The sequence below is a fragment of the Nansenia antarctica genome (assembly GCF_963989245.1).
Source record: "Nansenia antarctica genome assembly, chromosome: 3".
Taxonomy (NCBI): domain Eukaryota; kingdom Metazoa; phylum Chordata; class Actinopteri; order Argentiniformes; family Microstomatidae; genus Nansenia; species Nansenia antarctica.
The window spans coordinates 68,393,694-68,401,193 of record NC_137688.1 but is presented as its reverse complement, the minus strand read 5'-3'; the positions used below and the strand labels follow the sequence as shown (position 1 = coordinate 68,401,193).

Genomic DNA, 7,500 nt, shown 5'->3' with positions numbered 1-7,500 from the left:
GACTGGACTCACTCTCTCACTCTCTCTCTCTCTCTCTCACTCTCTCTCTCTCACACTCTCTCTCTCTCTCACTCTCCCTCTCTCTGGTTCACTGGCTTGGTTCACTGGACTCCCTCTCTCTCTCTGGTTCACTCGCTTGGGTTGCTCTCTCTCTGACTCTCTCTCTCTCTCTCCCTCTCTCTCTCTCTCTCTCTCTCTCTCTCTCTCTCTCTCTCTCTCTCTCTCTCTTTCGTCTTTCTTTCCCCTGGCTCGTTCTATCGTTTAATGAGTCATGTGCTTGCTCTCTTTCTGTCCTCTCTGTCTCCCTCGCTTTATTTCAGCCTATAGAAAGGCTGTGTATCCTCTCTTCTCTCTGTCCTGTCTCTTCCTCTCTCCCTCTCTCTCTCTCGCTCTCTCTCTCTCTCTGCTTCAAATCTGGTCATCTGCTTCTATCTCAGTCGTATGTATTTGCTCACTCTGTCTCACTGTCTCAGTGTGTGTGTCTCTATCTATCTCTCTCGCTCGCTCTCTCTCCCCTCTCTCTCTCTCCCTCTCTCTCTCTCCCTCTCTCCTCTCTCCCTCTCTTCCTCTCTCTCTCTCTCTCCCTCTCTCCCTCTCTCTCTCTCCCTCTCTTCCTCTCTCTCTCTCTCTCTCTCTCCCTCTCTCTCCCTCTCTCTCTCTCTCCCTCTCTCCCTCTCTCTCTCTCCCTCTCTTCCTCTCTCTCTCTCTCTCTCTCTCCCTCTCTTCCTCTCTCTCTCTCTCTCCCTCTCTTCCTCTCTCTCTCTCTCTCCCTCTCTTCCTCTCTCTCTCTATCTCTCTCCCTCCCTCTCTCTCTCTCTCTCTCTCTCTCTCTCTCTCTCTCCCTCTCTCTCTCTCTCAGTCAAGCGTGTAGTAGTGAGTCTGACGGTGTGTCATCTTGCAGTGGACAGCTGTGTCTCTTAAATCACACACACACACACACCCGCATGCACGTGCACACACACAAACACACACTCACACACACATTTGTATGATCTCTTATGAATCTGACAAAGGTTAATAAGACAGAATTAGATGTGCGTTGGCATGGGTCTGTTTCCGTGGCAGCAGGCTGACGTAACTCTGATGACATTCTGTGTGTTTGTGTGTGTGTGTGTATGTGTGTGTGTGTGTGTGTGTGTGTGTGTGCGTGCGGGCGCCGAGGGCAGGAGGGCTGGCAGAACATGCCCTCAGCACAGCAACCCCCCACACCACGCACCGATGAACACACACACACACACACACACACACACACTCATATGCATGTACACACACGCACGGATATAAACACACACACACGCACACTCATACACACACACACACACACACTTATATGCATGTACACACACACACACGGACATACACACACACACACACACACACACAAGTGGACATACACACACACACGCACACTCATATGCATGTACACACAAACACACACACACACAAACACTGCCCATGCACACACAGCAGGATATTAAGCTTTTGCAGTGTGTGTGTGTGTGTGTGTGTGTGTGTACGTGTGTGTGTGTGTGTGTGTGTGTGTTTGATGCTCTTGCATGTAAAAGGATTGGCTCTCAAGCTCATAAGAGCGTAGGCACAGGCGGAAGAAGGGATATAGGGAAATATAGATACAAAAAGGAAGAGGAAGAGAGAGAGAGTAGGGAGAGAGAGAGAGAGAGGAGGGAGAGAGAGAGAGAGTATGGGGGAGAGAGAGACAGAGAGGGAAAGAGACAGAGAGGGAAAGGGAAAGAGAGAGGGGGAGAGAGAGACAGAGGGAGAGAGAGACAGAGGGAGACAGAGGGAGACAGAGGGAGACAGAGAGAGACACAGAGAGAGAGAGACAGAGGGAGACAGAGGGAGACAGAGAGAGACAGAGGGAGAGATAGGGAGACAGAGGGAGAGAGAGGGAGAGAGAGAGAGAGGGAGACAGAGGGAGACAGAGAGAGAGAGGGAGACAGAGGGAGAGAGAGGGAGACAGAGGGAGATAGAGAGAGAGGGACAGGGAGACAGAGGGAGAGAGAGGGAGACAGAGGGAGAGAGAGACAGAGAGAGGGAGGGAGACAGAGAAAGGGAGAGAGGGAGAGACAGAGAGAGGGAGAGAGGCAGAGACAGATGGAGAGAGAGAGACAGAGGGAGACAGAGGGAGAGAGAGAGGGAGACAGAGACACAGAGAGAGAGACAGAGACAGAGAGAGAGACAGAGGCAGAGAGAGAGACAGAGACAGAGAGAGACAGAGGCAGAGAGAGAGACAGAGACAGAGAGAGAGACAGAGGCAGAGAGAGAGATGGAGAGAGAGAGAGCTTAATGATGGAATCATTTTTAATGATGAGCGTTATTAAGCTCAGAAGCAGATGACATCCATCTTCTCATCCTTCATGTCAGATCACACACACACACTCCCAAGCGGCACATAATAATAATAATAATATAATAATATAATATAAGCGCTTTATGTAACAAGCTTATAATTAGTTAATTTATTTCAGCAGATGCTTAAGGACAATAAGCCAGACTGTGGGGGAATAAGTACTGTACACACACACACACACACACACACACACACACACACACACACACACATATACACACACACACACACGCACATACACACACACACACACACACACACACACAATAATATGTTTACACAGGTATATAAGAGAAAAGAGCACACATATACACACACACATACACACACACACGCACACACACTCTCCTGACGTCATGTGACCACTGTGACTACACAGCAGAGCTGTTCTTAAAGAGATTATTATGACATAATCCATACATATACACACACACACACTTTCTCTCTCTCACACACACACACACCCCTACACACACACACACTTACCTACACACTCTCACACACACACACACACACACACACACACACTCACACACACACACACACACACACACACAAACACACAAACACACACACACACACACACACACACACACACAGACACATGCGGGAGCGGGGAGATGTTGCTGTATATATATATATATATATATATATATATATATATATATATAAATAGACATTCATTTTCATTTTTGGCATTTACCTCATCAACGTGTGTACATTGTTGATGCTCAGCAAGACCATGTCATTAACATGTCATTAACATGTTATTAACATCTCATTAATGTGTCATTAACACTAGAAGAGCCGTGAGGGGTCACGGTGACCCCTGTGAGTATTTTTTTTTTATCTATCTTTGCACTCGATCAAATTTCAGGACCCTCCTTTCATGACTTTTCCTAGATATATGTGTTCTACCACCCAGTATCCTTACTCCTTACATTTTCAACATCACTTCAGGATAAGATAGTATAAACAGGGGTGCACATAACTTTTTGGGGCCAGTGCTCAGAGGAGCACCTAGGGATGCTGCTTGGTGCTCCCCGAGCTCGCGAGTCACGACCCGTCCCACAGGATGGATAAAAAAGGGATACATGGATAACTTATATTAGCAAAACGACATTTATTCATAAATAAAGATGAACGAACAAATGATTGTGTGCAAAACAAAAGAAACAAATGCAAAATCAAATGACTGCTCTTTAAGCATGAATATGATGTTCTCTGGTAACATCTAGCTAAACCTTGTCAATAAAGTTCGTCAAAGAAAGAGGCGTAGAGTGGCTTTTCAAATCAGGTGTATTGAACTGGTAAAAACTGCAAGACAAACAGCACAAAACATGTTTCAACAGAATGTAAACAAACAGTAGTTTACAGTAGTAGCTACAGTAGCTAGAAAGTCAGTTTTTTGGCCTAACCATCTAGTTACAAAATAATAACTAAAAACATAATATTCCCAACAAATGATGACTAATATATAAAGCTAACAATCCAACACTTATATTTCGTACTTACAACATTGCTTTGTGTAAAACTGAACATGGATGTTGAATGATGAACAAATGTAACGTCTCGGTCTCTCTCTGGCAAAGAACGAACTCCCAAACCGGAAGTAGATTAACCGGAAGTAGATTAGCCGGAAGTAGATTTGCGGTAAACAGGAAGTGATGTCACTGCATCAAATATGAACCTTTTAACTTTTCCTAAAGAAATAAAGAAAGTGTTGCGGGACAACACAATGAAAGTCTGTCAGACTCCTTTAAACACAATGAAATCAACTGACATCTCTTTAAGCACTAACTGAATGTCTGTTCTTTAAACACAATGAAATCAACTGACATCTCTTTAAGCACTGCTCTGTTCTGTAAACACTGAAATCAACTTTTCAACTAAAAGTTACAGCCTATGCATTTATTTATGCTACAAGCTTAATCATCATCATCACTGCTCTCTTGACTGCTGTTATCACTGTCCTCAATTTCAACCATGGTAGAGAATGTTGTAGGCTATCACTTTAAATAGCTCATTATTTTGATTGTGCAACAAAGTCTTTTTTTTCTTATTTTTTCTAATACAATTCCCAACCATATTCCCTGGGTCAGGGGTCGAGGTGCGATAATGAAGCTGTAAAACAAAAGTCTGAACGTTTGAAAGCTTCAGAGAAAAGAAACGTGAAGTCCCTTGGTGTTGTTTTTCCTTTTAGCGACGAGTCGTTCGGGACTGAATTTTCACGTGTCGGCGTGATAACCGTGCGATACGCGATACGCGGAATGAAAGTACAAGTTACGATACTTTCCGAATGTTTTCGTGAGGGGAGTCGCCGTGGTCGTCGTACTCGTAGCAAATAGTTACTTACTTGGTGGGGCTTGCTTCTTGGACCCAGCTGTTGGTGCGCAAAAGCGCTGATCTGCCGCTGATCTGCCGCGCAGCATGCATTTTGGCGACGCATGCGCACTGGCGCACCAGTTATGTGCACCCCTGAGCACCGCTGGACTGGCCATTCAATCTTTCTGCCCGCTGGCAGATGGGCCGCGCTAGTTTTGGGCCGGTCGGGCCGCCTGACCCCCCCCCCCCCCCCCCCCCAAAAAAAAAAAAAAAAAAAAACTAGCTCGGCCCAAAATAGCGCGGCATCAACTAACGCTGAATCAAGCGGCGGCCCCCGTTTATACTAACACATGGGCTGGCCCAATCACATGCTTAGGCCCTGCTGTCCATCGGCCCCCTCCCCCACTCTGATCCCTCGGCCGACAACCCAAGTACAGTGTCATAGATAGATAGATAGATAGACTTTATTTGTCATTGCTACAGTACAGGTACCAAACAACGAAATTTAGGAGGGGAGGCTCCCCTGGTGTTTAGGAAAGGAAAAAGAAACACATTTTAGAAAAAGCATAGATGCATAAAATCACAAGAAGGTAAGGAGCTGGTTTACATCAATAAAGGCTATGTACACAATCCACTGTACTATACTGCACAGATAGTCAACTAGGGTTGTCATATTGCACAAGAAAGTCTTTTTTCACATTATTTTAAAGTGTCACAGTTTGCAGGCTTGAAAATGTACATGTTTGTGCCTCAGCACTAGCTGCCATACAATCCGTCCGGACTGTCCTGGGCCCAGAACTTAGGCCTTTTCTGTGTTCAGGGCCTTGACGGCCCTGTGGTAGAAGCTGTTCTTCAGTCTGTTTGTCTTAGCGGCCGGGGTCCTGTACCTCCTGTTCGAGGGCAGCTTGACAAAGTGTTCGTGCCCAGGGTGGGTCGGGTCCTTGGAGATCTTGGAGGCCCTCCTGAGACAGCGTGTTTTGTACAGCTCCTCCAGAGAGGGGAGGGGGGCGCCGGTGATCTTCTGTGCTGTTCTCACGACTCTCTGTAACTCGTTTCTCTCCGCTGTTGTGCAGCTGTGGAACCAGTTGGAGATGCCGAAGGTGAGGATGCTCTCCACTGCGCCGTGGTAGAAGGCCACCAGTATCTCCTTCTTGTTGTGTTGTTTCCTGAGGCATCTCAGGGTGTATAGCCGCTGTTGTGCCCTCTTGATGGTGCCTTTAGTGTTGTCCTTCCAGGCCAGGTCATCCCGCATGTTGTGTCCCAGGAATCGGAGGGTTGAGACTATCTCCACGCTCTCTCCGTCGATGAGCAGGGGCAGGATCTCTGACTTTTTCCTCCTGAAGTCTACGATGAATTCCTGGGTCTTTGACTTGTTTAGCAGCAGGTTGTTAACCTTGCACAGCTTGCTCAATTGCTCTACCTCATGTTCGTAGATAAGATAGTGAAAGGGGGTGCCCAGAAAATTAGGGAGAAAAAAAGTAAGAAGCTAGCAGAGGATGCCTCAAAATGTCAGAAACTGACAGATATGTTCTCTGCATCGACTGTGGGGGCTAGGCCTACTACAGCTGCGGCTGCCACAGCAACATCTTTACCGCTAACTAACGTTAGCACTGATGTGCCGTTAGCAATTGAGGAGGAGACAGAGGACACAGCTAGAGAGGTAAGCAATGTTGTTACTTGGTTTTACAAAAGCAAAGTTATGTTAGTCGCTTGCATTGACCAGATTAAGGGAGCAGCAGCAGAGAATGTCTTATGACTTATGCTAACCCGTACAGGCAGCATGATTGCATTGCGCTTCACCAGGACAGGCTGGAATTCATGCACACACAATGATCTCTCTCGTGGTGTAACGTTAGTGCTGCTTGGCTGTGGACTCTATAGCTAACGTTAGATGGGGGTGTTCTGCATTTTGTTGCTAGCTAGCAAGTTGAGGTATCACTGTCACTGACATAAATGCAATACCAACAATGGGTGTTAATAATACTTTTTATTTGGAAAAAAAAGATATAAAAAAAAAATCTACACTAGCCTAGTTCAGAACTAATGAATGCTTTTTATTGCATGGAGAAATAAAACTCATGCAGTCTGCAACCCAATAATGTTGTCTTGCAACCTTCCATTTGAAATGACTGGGCTTCTGGTGTAACATAATGCAATCATGCAGCCTGTGTGTACATGTAAATGAGAACTTTGCTGATTTTGACAACCAGTTAGTTTACTTCTCTGTCCATGTCTTGTTGAACCAGGTTGAGCTGCTGCTGCCCTCCCCAGAAAAGCAGAGTGTCAGGGAAAGAGAGGAAAAGGAGAGAGAAAAAGATGAAACAGAGGAAACAGAGTGCCACGTTCAGGACTTCAATTACTTTGCCTGTCCTGAGCCTTCCATGCTAGATCACTTTTTAGATTAGGTCGATAGATTTTTAGATTATTAGTCTTTCAGACTGCCAGCATGTTGATCGGCGGTGTCGGACCGATTGTGTTGGGCCGGTCTGAGCCACATGGCAGGGCCTAATTTTTGTCCCAGTCCAGCCCTGCCCCTGAGTATAAAGCTGTTTTGCAGTTTTTCTGTGTAGGAAGCAGGCTAAAAAAGGCGCCCTCTAGTGATCTCTGTGTGTAAATAGCAGATTTACATTCTAAAAAGGGGGTCTATTTGACCCCCAAGGCGGCTCTACTAGTAGGTAAAATAGGCACGGCTGTTGTAGTGTTAACGCTGACAACGTCACTGAAAATGAATATTCATTCTTCTTCCTTCTTCTAGCATTATGTCTCACAACAGCCCCCGGCCTTAGCACAGACTAGTGTGATGACTA

General features: G+C 45.9%; 1 protein-coding gene across 1 annotated transcript in view; it reads left to right on the top strand.

The window, feature by feature from the left end:
- The window catches only part of cacna2d3a (calcium channel, voltage-dependent, alpha 2/delta subunit 3a), a gene marked incomplete at both ends in the record, with an annotated part of 220,511 nt that overhangs the window by 201,187 nt on the left and 11,824 nt on the right, over positions 1–7,500 (top strand). The window lies entirely within an intron of this gene.